This window comes from Tenrec ecaudatus, chromosome 5 (genome assembly GCF_050624435.1).
Source record: "Tenrec ecaudatus isolate mTenEca1 chromosome 5, mTenEca1.hap1, whole genome shotgun sequence".
Taxonomy (NCBI): domain Eukaryota; kingdom Metazoa; phylum Chordata; class Mammalia; order Afrosoricida; family Tenrecidae; genus Tenrec; species Tenrec ecaudatus.
In genome coordinates this window covers 184,807,745-184,827,544 of record NC_134534.1, presented here as the reverse complement: position 1 = coordinate 184,827,544, position 19,800 = coordinate 184,807,745, and the positions used below count along the sequence as shown (strand labels likewise).

General features: G+C 48.0%; 1 protein-coding gene and 1 non-coding gene across 2 annotated transcripts in view; one reads left to right on the top strand and one right to left on the bottom strand.

Moving 5' to 3' along the window:
- The window catches only part of ERC2 (ELKS/RAB6-interacting/CAST family member 2), a 763,082-nt gene that overhangs the window by 118,993 nt on the left and 624,289 nt on the right, over positions 1-19,800 (bottom strand). The gene's annotated exons all lie outside the window — the stretch shown is intronic.
- LOC142449586 (small nucleolar RNA SNORA72) lies at positions 14,958-15,089 on the top strand. Its single transcript, XR_012784725.1, has one exon. It is a non-coding gene; the product is annotated as a small nucleolar RNA SNORA72 (small nucleolar RNA).

Here is a 19,800-nt window from a genome sequence, read left to right as displayed (position 1 = left end):
AACAGACTAAAGTTCTCAGCAGCTTTTGAAAACAGAAACCTGCATGGCCAACAACATGAGGAAGAGGTGGTCAGCCACACGTCAGGAAAGTGGAAATGGAGACACAGGGAGTTCCATTTCAAATGTCACTTACTGGCGAAGTTACGGGACATGTTCTCCACCAAATGCCAGCAACCCTATCAGTCTCCCAGGGGGTCAAGGGAGCTCAGACTGGCACAGAGCCCTCCAGACACAAGGGCATTCCTGTCTTACTGCCTGGAGCTCACCGCCCGGAGCACTCACCTAAGAGATGGACACGAAGAAACAAGTAGAAGGTTCATTTCAAGCCTTTTGTTGAAGAAAAAGCTCTAATCTTGACAAGAGAGTAGAAAAATAACTTGGAGCAGAACCATGTACGGTAACACAAATGGCGTCTAGTAATGTCGTATTGGGTGGGAGAAATCCAATCCCACCTGCGCCATACAGTGTTAGATCTTTTGCATGACACTCAAAATCAAATAAAACCCAATAATGCATAGTTTAAGTTGTCAAATCTATATCTGATCAACTGATCAGAAACAGTAACAGCGCGGCAAAACCTTGGGTCACAGGGGCCTCTCAGGGCAAGTGCGAGGAGGCGAGAAAGGCGCACACAGAGGTAAGATCGTAAACCACGGCGGCACGTACATCCTCTCCAGTCCACTCGAGCGGAGGGGTGGGCTCTGCCTGTCAATCAAGCCACAAGGTAACACACCCCCCCGGTGGATTCTGGGAACGTCCTCTTTTTCTCTGGGAAGGAAGACCACCCTCTCTCTCTGCTACACATTTCTGTTGACAAGTCACAGAGACTAATTTATGGCAGCCAGAGCTCTGGCGCTGGAGGAGCCATGTGGAGACCCATGTCAGTGCTATGATGCTTCTACCACCACTGGATCCACAAGACTTTCCACTCACTGGCATCATTGCATGTGTTGTATGAGTCTGAAAAGGAATTTTTAGACTGGTATTGGACATATGGGCTAATATCGGACTGATGGGCCTGAACTGGACTGGTTTGGGATGTTTTCTCAGTATACAATTGCTCTTTTATATAAAATTCTCTCTTACACACAGAGGAGTGTCTGTGAATTTGTTTCTCTAGTCAATCCAGACTCACACATTCATTCTCTGAGTCTTGGCGGAAGTGGCACGTCAATGGTTAAATGTGTGTGCATGTACGCGTGTGGGTCTGAACCAGTGATGCTATGTTGACAATCAAAGAAGGTTATTTGTGAGAGGTCTGTTCCGCAACCTGAGGCCCTCTGGGGAAAACAAAAACCAAACAGAATGAATGCCAAGCGCTGCCGTAGACGTTCTGATCTGAATTCTCTCACCCGTACATGAAGGTGACTGCTTCCATTATTTCCAGGTTCCACACCAGGAAGTGGAAGCACACCTAAACAAATGCCCTGCCTCGGCCCATGGCCAGTGAGTGCCAGCCTCTGCCCCCACACTGTTCACCCCAGAGACCCAATCGTCTAGACAACGGCAACACAGCCTTCTCAGCTGATGCTGAGAATCTGGTTAGCCAATCTGGTAGCTACGAACCACATGTGTCTCTTTAAATTAAAATGAGATAAACTAAACACTTCAGTTCCACTACCCAGGTTTCAAATGCTCTGCGCCCATCCAGTGCCAGGGGCCAGCAGCCTGGAGAAGGCCAAGGCCATCACCAAAGGGGGACTGTGAGGGCCACGGTGTGGTGCTGAGCTTACCTGGGACTGCCTGGCCAGGTGGCCTGCTACCAATACCCGACTGCTGCTTGGCATTACCTGCTTTTGGTAACAGATGAGACACTGAAAACTACAGAACCTCAAGTGTCCAGCACACGTACCCAGTTACATAAGAGAAAGCAAATGCTTGGCAGGCCCCCCCTTCAAAGAGCCGGCCGCAGAAACATAACATTTTTACCACTCCTTCAAGATGACTTCTCCCGCTAAAGGCGAGTCCCTCCATCAAAGCCACATTTGCTCCGTTCCTTAACCGCTCTCCTGGCCTGGGGCGGCACACACTGTTCCACTTCTTCTCATGTAACCTTCCTGGCTACTGTGAATGCTACAGAAACCCACTTCAAAGCCTGCGAGAGGCGGGAACAGGATTGACAAGGCCAAGGAGAAAAGATGCAAGGAACAGGATAAGATAGAAGTTTGGAGAGGAAAAGGAACCTGCGCCCGGACAGCTCCGTGAGAGCCCGGCACCAACAGACTGCAGATGGGCCCAGATGAAACCAAACAATGAAAGTGAATCTCTGACATCTGAGTAACGCCCCTTCCAGGAACCCAGTGACTCTGGGCCCTGAAGTTCAAGGAGATGGACTTCAAGGAGATTGTGTTCCAGACGCAGAATCCCACCTTCAGGAACCGCTTCATGTACGTTGATGTTGGTTTCCATTCCCGTGGCAATCCTATCGGATACATAAAGCTACGACTACAGAAATCTGGCCAAGCAAGCCTGGATTCTCAGCTGATTGTCTCACTGGACTAGAATCAACTTGGCGCTAAGGGTCTTCTTCCAAGTTCATCAGTCTCTACTCACTGCCATTGAACCCATGCTGACTTAAAGTGACGCCCTATAGGATCCTGGGTCTCTAACTGCTTACGGGAGTAGAAAGCCAAGTCTTTCTCCCTTGGAGCTGCTGGTGGTTTTGAACTGTCAACCATGCAAACTGCAGCCAACACATAACCACTACACCACCAGGGCTCCTTAGTTATTGGCAGAATTAGTTTCCTTTCCATGCTGTTCCATGAACCCTCTCCATCCTCAAGCCAGGATGAGTTCTTCTCATGTTTCTAATCTACCCTCTCTGACTGCCCTGCTTGTGAGTAAAAGAGGCAGAAGAACAAGCAATGCACCAAGGAGTGAGAAGCCAGGGCTCTGTCTCCCGGGGGGATTCTGGGGAGCCTTTAGGACCTGCTTCAGCCCTCCCCCTAAAGATATGCAGTGGAGGACTGCCCCACCAGCTCCCCTCCAGGGAGTGAGGGTGCTCCCAGGCATTCATGCCCAGCATGTGTGCATTCACATGTGTCAGTCTCCCGTGCTCTCTGACAGAATCATCCCCTGGACAGCCTCTAGCCAGCTCCGTCAATGCTGACTCGCGCTGGTCCCGCGCAGGTTGGAGCACAACTGTGCTCCTCAGGGTGGCTTTTCAGACATGGATCCCAGATGCCTCTCAAAGCTCACTCCCTGCAGTGTCAATTCTGACTCATAGCAACTGAGGGGCAGTGAGGGGGTGAGGGCGTGCAAAGTAGAACTGCCCCTGTGGGTTTGTGAGGTTCTAACCCTTCAGGGGAGTAGAACGCCTCAACATTCTCCCATAGAGTAGCAGGTGGTCCTGAACTGCTGACCTTGAGGTCAGACACAAGCCTCCAACCTTTGGGTCAGAAGTTGAGCTCATTCACTGTTTTTATAGTCCAGGGGCTCCTCACAAGCAGCGCCAACACCCACCCAAGCAACCACCCACCCACCCACCCACCCATGCAACCAACCAGCTAACTAACCAACCACCCAGAAGCTCACTGCTATTGAGTTGACCCCAACTCACAAAACCACCCTACAGCCCACGGTGGAGCGGTTCCCGAGGGTCCCCAGGGATGTCAATCATTATGGAAGCAGACTGCCTTGTCTGTCTCCCGTGGAGTTGCTGGCAGATTTGAACTTTTGACCGTTTGGTTAGCAGCCTGATGTTTAACCTCCTGTGCCACCAAGGCTCCTAAAAAGAATTAGCTACGGAAAAATGCTACAGTGTGCGCTGCTGTGCATGTGAAATGAATGGGTCCTGCTTCACTTCCTCAAGGGCATGCTCTAAATGGAGGCATTGCAGGACTGATCGGATGCGAGGGTTCCCCTGTGTCTCTATGACAAGGGCAAAGGTAACAACTGTTGGCATGGCTTACCTGACCCTAACAGGCAGCTGAGCTCTACCAGGGATCTAAGCTTTGGAAGGCAGGTGTGAGCCCTGCTCAGGATCGTCTGGGTGGGTCCTCCATAGCGTTTTGCACACTGGCACCACTCTGAGCTCCCAAAGTGAATGCCATGGCACGAATACAGCGTGTAGTGCTTAGCCATTGGCAACAGTGGTTAAGCACCATCCGAAGCACAAGAGTGAACCTTGGGCCTTGGGGGGGGGCTATTGAAGGGATGTGGGAGACCCCCAGGGAGGATTGTACCTCAGCAATTCCAAGCCCATCCCTTACACAATTCCCATTATTCCAAGGAATACCAAATACCGCCTTTCCCCAGCCTGACAGGCCAAACGACAAAGTAGGGAGCTTTATCCAACCAGAATGAGGTGAACTGTTCCCCAGGGGCACGTGCACCTGATTCTAGCCCTCCAAGCCCACCAAGGGGGCCTCGCTTGGGGATGTGGCTGTAGGGTACCACAAGTGTCCCTTTCTGCCATGTGTCCAGTGGACTGTTTTACAGCCATGGGGCTCTGGTGCCGATCAAGGAGAGAGCTGAGCAGGAGGACACACTGTGAAAGAACCTTGGGAGCACAAGGGTTAAGTGTTTGGCTTTTGACCCAAAGACCAAAGGTTCTTCAGGCGGGGGCGAGGGGAGGGGGGCGAGGGAAGACTTGGGACCTGTCTCTGTGAAGCTGTAGGAACCTGTAGGGTCTTCCATTCTGGTCTCTGGGTGGCTAGGCGGCCGGATGGACATACTGACAGTAAGTTCTTGGGCATGCGCAGCTGTGGTGAGATTCTTCCGAATATTCATCATTCATAATCCACTGCTGTGGAGCGGATCTTGACTCGCAGCAGTGGGCTTCTGAGACTAGACCTTCTCATGGGAGCAGGAAGCCTCATTGTTCTGTCCCAGGGCAGCTGGTGGCTTTGAAGCCCCACTCTTGCCCTTTGTAGTCCAAGGCCGAATTCACAAGACTACAGGGGTTCCATTGGTCCCAGTGGCTCAATCTCATAGGCCACTGAGCAGTAAATGAAGGAAGCATTTCCAGCCATGCTGAATGTGCACGTGTGTGGTTTACGATCTCGGGCTCTGTGCTACAGCAACATTTGTGTAATGGCCCACGTCTGCTGTCTGACATTAGTACTATCATTCTGATTTGACAGATGTGGAAAGTGAGGTTCTGAGAGGTTTGGTTACTTGCCCAAAGTCACAACCAGCTGCGATGGAAACCCAGGACAGACCTGTCCCTTTGCTCTCTGCTTTAAGCAGGTCCTCGTGCCTAGTTTCGCACACACACTTGCAGTGTGGGGCAGCCTTCCCAGCAGTGGGAGCAGCAGCTCCTCTCAGCCTTGAGTCAGGCCATCCCATACAGCCCCGACACTCCTGAGAGCTCACCCCAGGAATGCCAACTCCTCAGTCTGACAAATCCAACCCCACCCCTTTCCGGCTAGAAAACACTGCATTTTACAATTAAGTGGGGCTGTTCTTATAAGAATGACCTTGAAAGCACGAGCACACACACAAACACTTAAAAAAACCCAAAGGCTACAAATCCAAAAACTTGGTTGAGAAACTGTGGTGCAGTGGTGAAGTCTTTGGACTGTCCCATCCAAAGAACTCTTGAATTCGCCTGTGACATTTCCCTGCTTATTAGCCAAGGAGCTTCTGGGAGAAAAGCACTTAAGTTCTCTGAGCTCCATTTCCTGTCTGTGTCCTGGGCCACGTCGCAGGGCCTGCTTCCGGGGCTGTTGTGAGCACACAATGAAATGATGCACATACAGTCTGGCACTCTGCTGGGAAAGCCCCTCCGTCTCTGCCCAAACAGGAATCCCGCCACCATCGGCATCCTTTTTCACTTCGTTAAGAACACACCTCCACCTCAGGAGGCCCAGCAGCTGCAGCTCCATCACAAGGGCTGTTTCCAGTTCTCTGACTGCAAGAAGTCCCTCACAATGGACTTCCTTGCTGATCCCCGGAGCCTGTCGGCCCTCTTTACAGTACAGCATCCTTCTGGGGGGATGCAGTGATCACAGGTTGACAGGATGCGACGGGGGGGGGGGGGGGGTCCTCTTTCCCTTTGGCAGGGCTTCTCTGAAGGGAGTCTGCTCCCTGAACATCTCCTTTCGTTCTAGTGACCTTCAGGACACCCGTGCACAGTGTGCTGAGCTCCCGGCTGAGAGCTGAGCCAGACCAGCCTGAGCCCTGCCCCGGGGGGAGCACAGTGAACCAAGTGCCTTCGGCCTCATGGGATTCGAGCAGGAGCCTGGAAGAGCAAAGACCCCAAGAACGCAGAACTTAAAGTCAGTGCCCTCAGCTAGTGTGCCTAGCTCAGTCAGGTTGACCTCTGTTTCTTTCTGCTCACCTGGTAAGGTTTTCCCAGAGCACACACAACAGTCCTTGATCTTGTGCGGGAGAAAACAGGAGAGGCCCAGAAGCTGATCTTCGCCTCAGATGAGCCTGTGTTCCAACCTGGCCTGGATGGAGGTCGTGGTGATGGTGGTGTTGGTGGTGGTGATGCTGATGGCAATGGTGATGGTGATGTTGGTGGTGGTGCTGATGGCGATGGTGGTCGTGGTGATGGTGGTGATGGTGTTGATGGTGATGGTGGTAATGGCAATGGTGGTGGTGGTGCTGATGGCAACGGTGGTCGTGGTGGTGGTGGTGATGCTGATGCTGATGGTGGTGGTGGTGCTGATGGCGATGGTGGTGATGGTGGTGGCACTGATGGTGATGGTGGTGATGGTACTGATGGCGATGGTGATGTTGATGGTGATGATGGTGATGTTGATGGTGATGATGGTGGTGGTGCTGGTGGTGCTGGTGTGTCCACATTTGCCATAGCACTTGGCATTCAAACCTCACTCAAGATGCTTCTTCTCATGAAAGCACCTGGACACCCTGAGCACTACTCAGGTTCACGGGCAGAACAATCAGCACCGAGGTCCCAGTGATTCAGAGAAAGCACAGGGGCTTCCTGTTTCCTGACGGAAAGGCATTTCCAAGTTAAGGTACAGATTTGATCTCTGCTGGTCGGCAAGCACTGCCTTGTGTGCCCAGGCATGTGGGAAGGGAGTCAGCGTACACGGGGAGCTGTGTACACACAGAGGTTGGCACTGATGCCAGCTTGTGTGGGTCGCTCCCTGGAAACCCAGTTTTCTGCATTAGCTCCTAATGGTCCTCCTCTGCTGGGCATTCTGGGCTTTGGTTGGAAGTGAACATATTCAAATAAACATGCTTTGGTGCCAGAATGCCGTGGGCACATACTTTTTCTTTCCATGGTCCTGGGAAGTGGTTTGTTAAACTATTGTTCTCGATTAAAAACTCATGTGTTTGTTCAGTACAATAGGGGTCACCGCTTTGAGTGAAAGATCCCCTTGACATGGCGAAACCTCTCTATGTGACAGGCCAGTGCCAAGTATGTCTTAACGAGATGCAGGCCCGGGTTGGATTAGCAGCCACCGAATTCCATGCTAAATCAGATAATGATGGTTTTTCTCCTCTCTGCCGAGCAAATATGCCCAGCTTTTAATCAAGTCTATATATGAAAAACCTCTATGTCAATAACTCCATGCTGTACAATGGCTTTACAAGCTATGGTTCAACTCAACTTTCCTGACCTCTGACAGCTGAATCGGAGAGGAGCCATGTAATACGCATAGAACATAGAGGGGAACACAGTATTTATGTTGGCAGGTACCAGCGAGATAGAATAGGGGGCGTGTGGTGAATGGAAATTCTCTACCACACACGCAGAGAAGGGAGAGGCATGACTCAGGAGCCCCTGTCTGTCTCCCCACTTTGGGGTGGCATCTATTGGATAACGGTGACATCAGGACTACACAGGCATGTGCTGCTTCGGAAGTCTGTACCCGACTCTGCGGCCACACAGGCAAGCCCCTTTATGGCCCCTTTGGGTTTTCAAAGGGCCCAACAGAGACCCTGGGACAGGCGGATCCCTCTCAGTCGGGCCTTCCTCTCCTCTCTGGATGGCACCATCTGGTCGTCTGCAGTTCGTTATTTGCAGGTACCCTTCTGCTGTCTGCCACAGACTGAGCCCTGGCTAGCCTTGTGCAGGTGTCATTAGCAACTCCCACCTCACCTGGAGGGGCAAGTGGATGATGGCGCCCGAGAAGTGGTAGCGGTCTGTGCAGATTTCCAGCAGCCCGTCTGCTGCTGACCGAGTCTCCAGCACCACCCAAGGGGACACCGTGTGCTGGGGAACAATGGGGGGGGTGAGGCAGGGTGGGGGCGTCTTGGGTCCAGAAGTGAAGTGCTGCATGGAGCATGGGGTAAAAGGCTCGCGGGGCTGTGGATGTCCAGAGAAGAGTGTGAAGCTCCCCAAGTGCACGAAGGAATGAGGGCCACAGATGGACTACGTGCCAGCACTGGGCAGAGCACACAGAGTCGGTTGGTCAGGGGAAACATGCGCTAAGGGTCAGTGGGTCAGGGCCACGAAAGGAGCTATCTGTGTGGCAAGCCGGGAGATGGCCAAGTGATTGCATGTCCCTTGTCCCGAGGCTTTGTCCCCAAAATGCTTTACCTCAGTCACCAGATGCACTCTCAGCATCTTGGAGAGAGAATCTCCGAAATTTTCATCATGGTGACACCGAAGGGCATCCCTAAGCACCTACGTTGTCAGTAACATCTGGATACTCTCCACCGCTCCCATGCCAGCATCACGAGAGACAGACCCGTTTTGCAGAAGAGAAGTCGTGGCATAGGGAGGTATGATGACACGCCCAGTGCCACAGAGCCGGTCCGTGGTGGAAGCAGGAGGCCTTGGGCTTCTCACCACTCAAAAAGAAGGCTTTTTAAAAGATGGCATCAGGTAGTTGGGGACTTGCTCTGTGGCTCACAGCTACATGAGGCCCCCCGTTCACTCCTTCATCAGTATTCATCCGTTCAGTAAGTCAAGAACCTTTAGCGTGCACAGCGGACTAGCTACTCTGCTAAGGGTGAGGACGGTGGCAGTCCTGGTACAAAAGTCAGGGGGGTGTTTTTACTGGACACATTTCCCTGGCTGCCTCTTCACCGTGGAAGTGGGAAAGGAGGCAAGCCAAGGGAGCAGGAGAAACAGGAAGGGAATCCCATGAGTCAAGAAGAGGGTCTGGAAGGGAGTGGGGAGGAAGAAAGGGCAGAGTGGGAGAGAGGAGAAGAAAAGGGGACAAAAGAGCCCGGAGACATCAGGTTGTTTCTGAAAACCAACCCTTGGCCAGGATGGAGTAAGAAGCCACAGGATACATGGAGCAGGCTCAGCCTGAGGAGCACTGACAACGGGACCTGGGGACCCTGGGAATTCTGAAATGTATTCCACACAGGAGAATCTGGAAGCAAAATTCCCCGGTCCCTCTGGCCACTGGGGCCTGGGAGGGTCTTATCCTCAGTGCCCTTGTTCTGGACAGTCCATTCAGGGCATGGCCCAGGGCCTGGCGGCATCCCTACATGGGACTAGTCCAAGAACTGCTGAACCCCATTCCCCTTCTCCACCCCCTCGACCACCACCTTTGTCCTATCATCAGAGAGCACAGGTGAGTGTGCCCGACTGGCAGTTAGGAATCACAATAAAGGGTGCTCAAAGATTAAGACAGCTCTAGAACCCAAAGAGCCCAGCCAGCAATCCTACTCAGGTGGTTCATCATTAGGTGGGCAGTCATTGTAACAAGAGTTGACATGCTTGGCATGTACAGGCAGCCAAGTTCTCCAGCCACTCCTCATGATGAGCTCCTGTGAGCAGTTAGGAACCTACAGATCTGATTTACAGAGATCTACTGCTGTCAAGTGGATTCTCACTAAGTACCCAAAGGGACAACGAAGAGCCGTTCCTATTGGGTTTCCAAAGCTGTAGGGCTTTAGGGAAGCAGGCAGCCATGCCTCTCTCTGAGGGAGAGGTTGGTGGGCTGGAACCACCGTCCTTCTGCTTACCCACCAAGCACTCCACTACAGGCCAACGGACTGCCCATCACAAACATGTGACGACAACCCACACGAGTGGGGCCACGTGCCCTGCCCGGCAGAAACTCTCGGTGATGAACAGCTCGCGAGGGAGGCTGTCTCACACGAGCCCAGTGGAGAAGACACCAGGATGTTTCTGCTTGGGGGAGGAGATGGCGAGAACTTGGGAGCACTCTAGAATGGGGGATCACAGGACTTGAAGAGGACACAGGGCAGAGAGAGGGTTGTGGAGTCAGGCACTTTCACACCATGCAGCTGGAGTTGGTTTGAAAGAGATCTTTCCTTTGAGGTTTCTTAGGACTTCACTTACAACTAGCAGGCTTCTCCCACCCCCAGCCCCCAAGTATGTTAAGAGAATTTCCACTGTAAAAGTTCTCTTTGTTTTATTGGATCATAAAGAGCTGGGCGTTTATTCCATCAGCTTCAGAGTTGTCCTTCAGACACGGTGCTTGTATTTGGAGTTAGTCTGGCACAGTAAGTAACCTAAGAGTTTGACCTTGACCTGCTGCCAGTTGCATGAGGCGTTTTGACCTTGGCATAGTGATCATCTAAAAACAACAACAAACCCACCTGACTTATTCCACAGAGGGCTTAAGAAAACCCAGTGTTTGCGACCTGCTGCAAAGATCCATGCTGCTACAAGGTCAAGGTGAAGTCAAACTGGTTCAATTATCCCGCCTCCTTATGAACTGTGTGGTACACTGGCAAGTCCTTCCAGCGAGCTTGCGGAACTATTATCCTCATTCCCATCCATGGCTCCGGTCTTCAGCTGACCTGTTCTTGGCTACAGACCTACAGGGCATTTTCATAGCCACCGCCTGGCCAGAGGCGCCAGGGCAAACGCCCCTCTTCCTCCTCAATTCATGGATCTAATATGGCCTTCCAGTATCATTTTCTCAGCAGATGAGGAGGATAGAGACTGGGTGGTGCCTTTCATTTCCATCTTAAAAGTTGTGAAGGAGTCATCTGACCTCTTGGTGCTGAGTTGGTAGACGAGGAACCCCGGTGGTTTGGTAGGGGGGGGGCCATGGGGAGGGGGGGCACAGGGAGGTGGGTGCTATGATTTGGGCTGATGTTTGAAAGCACCATCCATTCCATGGGAGAAAGACTAGGTGCTCCACTCCCTTAAAGAGCCACAGTCTCCAAAACCCACAGGGGCAAGGTCTACCCTGTCCTTACGGGGTCACTACGAGTCAGAATTAGCTCAGTGACAGGGAGGCTCGTTTGTCTTTTCAGGGGGAGGGAGGGCATGCAGTAGACTGAAGTTGGGCTATTCGAATGGGGCCTTTCATGGACCTACGCTGGCGTCATGAGGAAGTTTGTCCTGGGTATCACCCATCTGAGTGGCCTGAATTGACCCCAGAGGGTCTGCCTGCCCCAAGGCCTTGAGTGCTCATCATTCCACATAGAATTGTCATGCTCTTTGAAAAGGCCCATCTCCTCCTGGAAGGGACTAGGGTCACCCTCATCGCGAACACATCTTGCGATTTCTGTCGGCCCTGTGCCCTTCTCCCTTTGGCAAATTGTCTTCCTTGTGCCCCGTTGTCCAGGTCAGAATCCCAAGCACAGTCTCTTCTTCCTCCTTGCCACACAGTGCTGGCCTTCATACTGCAGGCCCCTCCTCCCCTCCAGGGACAAGGGACATAACTGTGTCTGTAACCCAAGGAGGGCCCAGTCAGAGGTGAAGGAATTTGGGGCTGCTGGAGCGCCAGTGGAAACAGCTCCACTTCAACTGGAGAGAAGATGCCCACCATGCAGAGAGGAGTGCTGGGAGCAGGGGCAAGAACAGGGTCCTGATGACTGCCTCTGCCCAGTGTCTCTTAGTTACCAGGGCCAGCGCCTTCCCTCTGACTGAAGCCACTTTGTGTTGAGTGGCTATCAACTGCGGGTGCACTGACAAGTACAGTGCTACATTGTAACTACCTTGCGATTTATTTTCTGTGAGGTGAAAAGGACTTGAGTGACTGTGACGGGGAACATGGCCGTGCGAGTGCACTGTCCCCCTGGTGCCTGGACAGCTTTAGGTTTTGAGGACCACAAATGGGCCCTGGACCTATAGCAGAAAGATGTACTTTTGACACTTTTGTTCCACACCAGCCTGCCTGGAACGCTGCTTGATGTTAGGGCTCCCACAGACGCCGTCACCTCCAGGTGGTTCACGTGGCTGCCATGAGTGTTTCTCAAAGTACAGTCTAACTGTGGATGCTTGGGCCTCAGGCCAGGCCCGCTCATCAAAATCTTAGTGCACTTTGGGGGCCCACAGTTTGTGCTGCCCTGATGGTACAGCGGTTAAGCACTTGGCAACTCACTAAAAGGCTGATGGTTCAAACCCACTTCCTGCTGCACAGAAGAAAGGTGGTGGTCTGCTTCCATGGAAGACGCAGCCATGGGAACTCTGTGGGGCAGCTCTGCGTGGCCAGCAGTGACTCCATGGCGAGCAGCTTTGTTTGAGTCTTGGTATGGGCCCCTCGGATGCACAGGGCGGTGAAAGACGTGCTCGTTCACCTGGTGGGCCTCTTTCTAATCTTAAAAGACACGGAATAAGTAAAGCGAGGCATCATTTGCCTAAACATGGTTGGGCTGTTGAGATGCACTTTTAGGCATTCTCCATGGAATTGGAGACCGTGTTCATTCATTTTTAGTTCCTCTCTTTTTCAGTAGCTCAAATAATTATTGTATTCCTTTATCACTGCTGCAATGGATTGAATTGTAGCCACTGCACCCCCTCCCCACTTGCCCTCAATATGTATGGTAAATTCTAACCAATAATACCTGTATATTAGACCTATGGACTTGATCTGGGATGTTTTCTCAATAATTAATTGCTCTTGTATGTAAACTTCTTTCATATATATATATATATACATACATACATATATATATGAAATTTATGTTCATAAATTTGTTTCTCTAGTCTACCCAGACTAACACACCTACTAAACAAAACCCAGTAACTTACAAGAAATCTTAACAGGATCTAGAGCTAAAACGAAATGATTTTAAAATGTCTAGAATACAGCCACAATTACGTGACATACAAAACACAGGAAAAGAGGATCAATACGCAAAAGAAAAGGCTAGTAATCCCTGAAATGCCCTGGATAGCGGCGTTGCCAAAGGCCTTGAACCAGTGAGTGTAACTATGCCCCATGAGGCAAAATATCCACCCCCGAAATAACTGCAAAGATAGAAATTCCAAGCAGAAGAAAATAGGAACTATAAAAGTACATTATCTGAAATAGCATTTTTCATTGCATACTTGAAAATAAAAACTAAAAGGCAGCATATTTTAGGTTGGATTGAAAAATACTACTTCATATCATACATAAGAAATGAACTTTAAATAGAATTATATAAGCTAAAATGAAAACAATAGAAAATATATCATGGGCAGAAATTAGAAATATAGAAAGCCTATATCATCATCAGAAAAAATAGGTATCAGAGCAAAGAATATAACCATAATTAAACTCAGTCTCTGAGAGTGATAGAATTTCAATTCATCAAAAAAACCAAACCAGTATGGATGTGCTTTATACAATTGATGTATGTATATATATATGGATTGTGATAAGAGTTGTATGAGTCCCTAATAAAATGTAAAAAAAGAAAAGAGGAGAAAAAAATGATTAGGGAAAAGAATGTACAGATGTGCTTTATACAATTGATGTATGTATATGTATGGACTGTGATAAGAGTTGTATGAGCCCCTAATAAATTGTTTAAAAAAACAACAACAACAAAAAAACAAACTTACTGCCACTAAGTCAATTCTGACTCAGAGAGACCCTATAAGCAGGCTTGAACTGCCTCTGTGAGTTTCTAAGACTGCCTCTCTTTATGAAAGTAGAAAGGCTGTCTTCCTCTTGCAAAGCTGATTGGTGGTTTCAGAAAGCTGATCCTGTCAATGAGACTGACTTAGTTGGTGTCTGTAGAACGCACCATCAACATTGCAATATTCGCTTTATCAAGTGCACAGAAAACACTGACCAGATAGATTGCATTCAAAATTACGAAACAAAAATCATTAAATGTAAAGAACTCAAGCAGTATAAAGTATGTTATCGGCACCAAAATTAAATTGAAACTCAGTTACAAAGATATCTTACACACCTGCAAATATGAGTACATAACAAATGTGCTTGACACAATGGATGTATGTATGGATTGGGATAAGAGTTGTACGAGCCCCCAATAAAATGATTTTTAAAAAACACACAAAAAATGAGTACATAAAATTTACATCACACATTTTGAAATAATTTTCATGTAAAAGAAGAGATCAACAAATAAACAAAAAGAAACTAGAAATCATTTTTAATTTGGAAACAAGTATATAAAAATTAAATTTGGTGGGATTCAATTGAACTAGTATTTAGAAGAAAATATGTAATAATAAAATACATATATTGAAAATAAGAAAGGTCTGAAATCAATGACTTCAGCTTCTACCCTTAGGAAATACAAATCATCATAATAATGGTGAGATCAAAATGTGATGAAGGGAAAAGTTTCAGAACTTAAAGTGTGAACATCCGGTTTGTAGAAGGCTATGGAGGGCTGTGGGAGATCAAGATCCATCTGCAGAGTGTCTGGTCCGATTGAGCCTCTGGAAGCTCCCCTCCCCTGTGGCCACAGGCTAGGGACTCAGACAGCCCGACGATCAGACAAAGACTCCTGTAAACTTGATTACAGTGGATCAAACCATGGGGTAGTAGGATGCGTGGTTAGTTGACCTCCCTCTAGAGCCAACCTGAATTTGTTCTAGGTTCTCAAATATGTCTTGCTTGTTTCATGAAAGAAATTTCTTCTCTAGCTTTTTAAATATTGTAAGTGATCTTTTCTTTCTTATCCTTTATTTTTACCTTTATGATATTATTTTTTTCTTATTTGTGTTTAGTTCTTCGATTTTACTGTTTCTGTTAGTTTAATGAAGCACAGAGGAGGTGGGGCACAGAGACAATACCTAATGCCTTGATTTACCAGGGATGGGGAGATGGAAAGCACCAATGAGTATAAGAGGGAGGAGGGAGCGGAACTGACTGTGATGATGTATATACAATTCTTTTTAAAAATGACAACTCTTGCGAATATTCTCGCTGTCCTGGTTTTGTGGTAGCCAGAGCAGGCTAAACATTCGCTATATTAAGACCATGCATGTGTCCCCAGGCTGAGTTCTTTCCCTGAGCCTGGTTTTTTAAATGCTGGTGATAAGTCTGAATTTCTGTATGTGGCTGGTACTCTAGAGATCTTTGTTCAAGTTCAAGATGACTGCCATGAAATAGTTAGGGAATAACAAATGCTGATTTGCAGAATTACGTCTAAAGTAGGGATTCTGCAACAATTTGCCGCCATTCATTAATGTAAAATTATTTTATCTTCTAGGTGATTCTGATATCATTAGAAGCATGCCAGAACAGACTGGTGAAAAATAAATCCTGCAATATTTTTCTTTAATAAAACTGGCCAGCGCTTGTTTTAAAAAAAATGACAACTCTGCAAGTATATACTATCTGAATATTATATCAAGAAAGCTACTTAGAAAGAAAAAAGGAAGCCAAAGTTGGCCAAGGGTTAGCAAAGGTTAAAGAAGAGCTCTGCTTGGGGGCATTGAGTTTCTGTTAACGGTGGTGGGATAATTTGGAAGGGATATCAGTAGTGATTGCACAACATGAAGACTATAACCAATGGTGATGAATTATACACGTAGAAGTTATCGAATTGGAGAATGTTGTGTATATTTTTGCAGCAATTAAAGATATATACTAATAACTGATCACAAGGAAGAAGAAAATGTTCTAAAATTGATTGTGATAATAATTGTACAACTCTTCTTGATATGCTTGACTGTTGGATTGTATGATTATGTGGATGACATGCTAATAAACTGTTTACATAGCAAACAGAATCCCAAAGAGAAAAAAATGAATGAAATCCAAGGCAGAAATCAATAAAATAAAGAATAGAAAAATGAAAGACAAAGGTTGAGTATTTGAGAAGATTATTATAAGTAATAAACTTTTTGCCAGAGTAATCAAATGAAAGAAAAAGACACAAATTATCAGTATTACCAATGGGAGAAGTGACATCACAGTGAACCTAGAGATATCAAAGGGGTGAGAAAATACATGAACAGATAGTGCTAGAAAGTGGGCAGCACAGAAAAGAATGAACAAATTCCTTGAAAGAAAAGGCAAAAGCTCATTTTTAAGAAACAGACATAGTTCCCTCTGGACAAAATAAATCAAGCTTATAGCTAAATGTTTGACGCAAAGTGTGCTTGGATGAATTTTGACTGGGGATTCTACAGAACACGTAAGGAAGATATAAGACCAATTCCACACAAAGTCTTCCAGGAAATAGGAGAGAGAGAGAGAGAGAGAGAGAGAGAAATACTCCCTGATTCGCTCTCAGGGGCTCGAATTACTTTGCAACCAAAATTTAACAAAAACTTTATAAGAAAAGAAACATATGATCGGGTATCTCTCTGGATGCAAACATTATTTGTGAAGTATTGCAAATTAACTCTAGTAATCTATAGAAAGGTAAATATATCAAACTTGAGAGGTTTGTATCCCAGTTTAATTGATGCTCATCAAAATTATGAATCACAAACACAGACTAAGGAGAGCTTTCTGATCTTCTCAATCAGCACAGGGAGTGTCCGTGTGTCAGAGATGAAACTCAATGAGAATGCTACGGTTTAGATTTTATCAAGAAAGATAATTTTAAAACATCACTTTCTTTTACAGACATGATCCTTTCGTGCACACCAACGTGCAGAGCATCACAGAAGGGGCACACAGGACAAACAGGTGCCTAAGAAGATGCTTAGGGCCATTCCCCACACTCCCCGCCCTGAGTTGATTGACACATAGTGGCCCTCACCAGTGACAGCATCAAACGTTGGAAAGATCACGGAGAACCAGAAATTATACTCCTGGTGAGGGCACTAGGTGGTGGGCGTGCCTTGGCAAGTAGTTTGGCCCTATCTCAAAAGGATGAACATACAACCTACCACAGAACCCAGCCATTCTGCCCTTTGCATTTAACCCAAGAAAATAGGAAAGCTTCGTCCATACAAAGACTTAGATAGGATTAGTCATAGGAGCTTTATTTATCAGACCCCCAAATTGGAAGCACCTTAAATGTGAATCAAGTACATGTGTACTCATGCAATTTAATATAGATTTTAAAATAATGACCTTATATATAATTCATAGAGCAACATGGATAAGTGAAAGGAAGTAGAAAGAGTATAAACTGCATGATTCTAGTTACACAGAATTCTAGAAATTAAAAATGGATCTTTAACAAGAGAAGACAGACCAGTGCCTGCCTGGAGATGAGAACAGAGGGTCAGGGATGAGCAGGGGGCACGGGGAAACTTTAGGGAGTGATGGGTGTGTTTATTATTTTAACTGCTTCCCATCTGATTCCATATGTCAAAACTTAGAAAGTTGTAGATTCGAAATAAGTGCAATGTATTTGTACACCAATTAAGTGGTTCACAGGTTAATTAATAATCTAGGAAAGCATTACAAAGCCAATAAGCACAACGACGCAGCAGTTGCATTTCAGAGGACATTTGCTTTATTCAAGGGGCTACATGAGATGTGTTTTGTGTACTTTATCGTCATTTTTTTAAGCACACAAGGTAGATTCTATTATTTGTTCCTACAGTTGGGGGGGCTGAGGCATAGAGAGTTACAATATTTGTTCAGGGAAGGGTGGATAGGAAGGAGTCCAGTTGGTCTTTGACTCTAGAGCCAGGGAGCTCAACAGCAGCACTGCGAGCAAGCTGAAGCTGAGAGAAGGGCACCAGGAGCTGGAGATCCACCTGGATCCATCTGACATCACAGATCCGCCCCGGATCCATCTGATGTCACAGCCGGGCTGGGAACCATCCCCTGTTGCAAACATCCCTCCCAAGCCTGTGTGAATGAACTGTGTGCTTTCCGGCCTCCCTCCTTGGTGTACATGATCCCTACTCTCATCTCTTCTAGTGTGCACTCCACTCACAACTGTGGCATGGATGACATAAAGGTATCACTCAAAGGTCCTCGTAAAACTCGCTCATGCTGCTGTCAGTGGAGAAACTGAGGCTCAGGAGGAGATGAAGACACCGAGTAAAGCTACCCGTCAAGCGAGTGGCGGGGAAGCTGAAGTTCCACTCACGCCGGCTAACTCCAGGGCGAGGCACCTGCAGTCTCTCAGAGAGCCTGCTGCGACACTGCGGCCCCACGATGACACCTTTTAGGACAAGCACAAGTGGCCGGAGGTGTGGAAGGTCTGCAGACGAGCCGAGGCAGGCTTGCAAAGAATGCGGGCGTCCTGTCCTGTTCCGGAGCACGCCATGAAAACCTGCTCCCTCTTTGTCTCTGAGCACAATGCTTTCCAAGCTCTCAGCCTTTTTGAAGAGCGGAGGGGTCTGCTATTCAGCTGTCCAGCACCCCTGCTATCTCAAGGTTAACTAACTATTTTCCTTTATAATTCACTGGAGAGCAATAACTATTATTTCCCTGTCTGACACATACTTACAAGTACATGCTCTGGTTAAATATAGGTTGCCAGGAATTGAGGTGAACATTTTTTCGTTTCTTTTCTTGCTTTGCTCTACTCTTATCAATGGCACCTTGATGGCGCCATGCTTCAAGCGCTGGGCCAAGAGGAAGACGGGTAGCAACTTGAACCCACCAGCTGTTTCTTGGGAGAAAGACATGGAGTATGCGTGCGTCACAGTCACGGCTTTGGAAACCCAATGGAACAGCTCTACCCTGTCTTACTGGGTTGCTGTGAACTGGAATCGACTTGCTAGCAGTGGCTATTTTTAGCTTAGTTTGGATTCGGGATTCTAGAACCATACGTAGTGTCCTAGGTACCTCGTGCTGCTATGAAACCACAGAGGAAGGCGCTCCAGAGCGGCCATTTCTTTCCCACAGTTGAGGAGGCCAGAGAGACTGAATTGATGGGATGGTTATTGGTAGAGGGCCATTCAGAGGGAAAAGGGACTTCAAGAAGTCCATGGGACAGTTCCGTTACCTTCGCATTCTATTTTTCAAGACGAGATCGAAACTGTGCCTTTTTGCTCCCAGCCTCGTGATAGCCAGAGAGTGATAAATTCAACTTGTTGAGCAGCTGAATTTCCCTTCTCCTCCTCTTGAGATACTTTGCCTTCAAGGAGCAAGGGGTGGGGGAAGGACTGTCTGCTGCTGGGAAGCATTGAGTTTCAGTGAAAAGCACGGGCGAGGCCCTGCCGCTTCATGCAGGCCAGCGGCTCCTTCCTTTGCGAGAGCTGCAGTGGCTACCCTCAAATTGCCCGGCTCACATCAGATCTCTCCTCCCAGTTTCCTTTGCTGAGAGCGGGGAGCCTCGTGGATCACAATAAAGCATTAGGAAAATATAGGGTAGCAAATGTTTTCCGTTGGGCTTGGCAAATTGGAATGGGACAAGGATTGTGCATTTACACCCAATTTCCTTCAGACTGTATTACCCAAAGAGTAACTCGGGAGTTCTCAGATAAAAGCAAATAATGGAAACCATGCCAAAGCAAATGAACATTTTCCAATTCCTTTCAAATACTAAACACTGATATCACCCGCCTCCGAAATATAAACACGCACAGCAGCAGGGTCCGCTTGCCTGCAAAATGAGGCACACGCTCTCTCCTGCCCCTCGCAAAGGCCCAGCCCAGACATGCTCTCCATGCCCGCTGCCGCTGCTTCTCCTGTGGGCGGTCGCAGACGTCCGCGTGCTCCCCAGACACACAGGCGGGGACACTTATGGCAGGATGCGTCCTACTGTCTTCGAATGGAAAGAAGCAAACGTCCAGGAGAAACGAACCGCTAAAACATGCATAGTGTATGCAAACGACGCAACACTTGTTGACAGGTGAGCCCGAGTGCCACTGCACATGACCACGCGGAC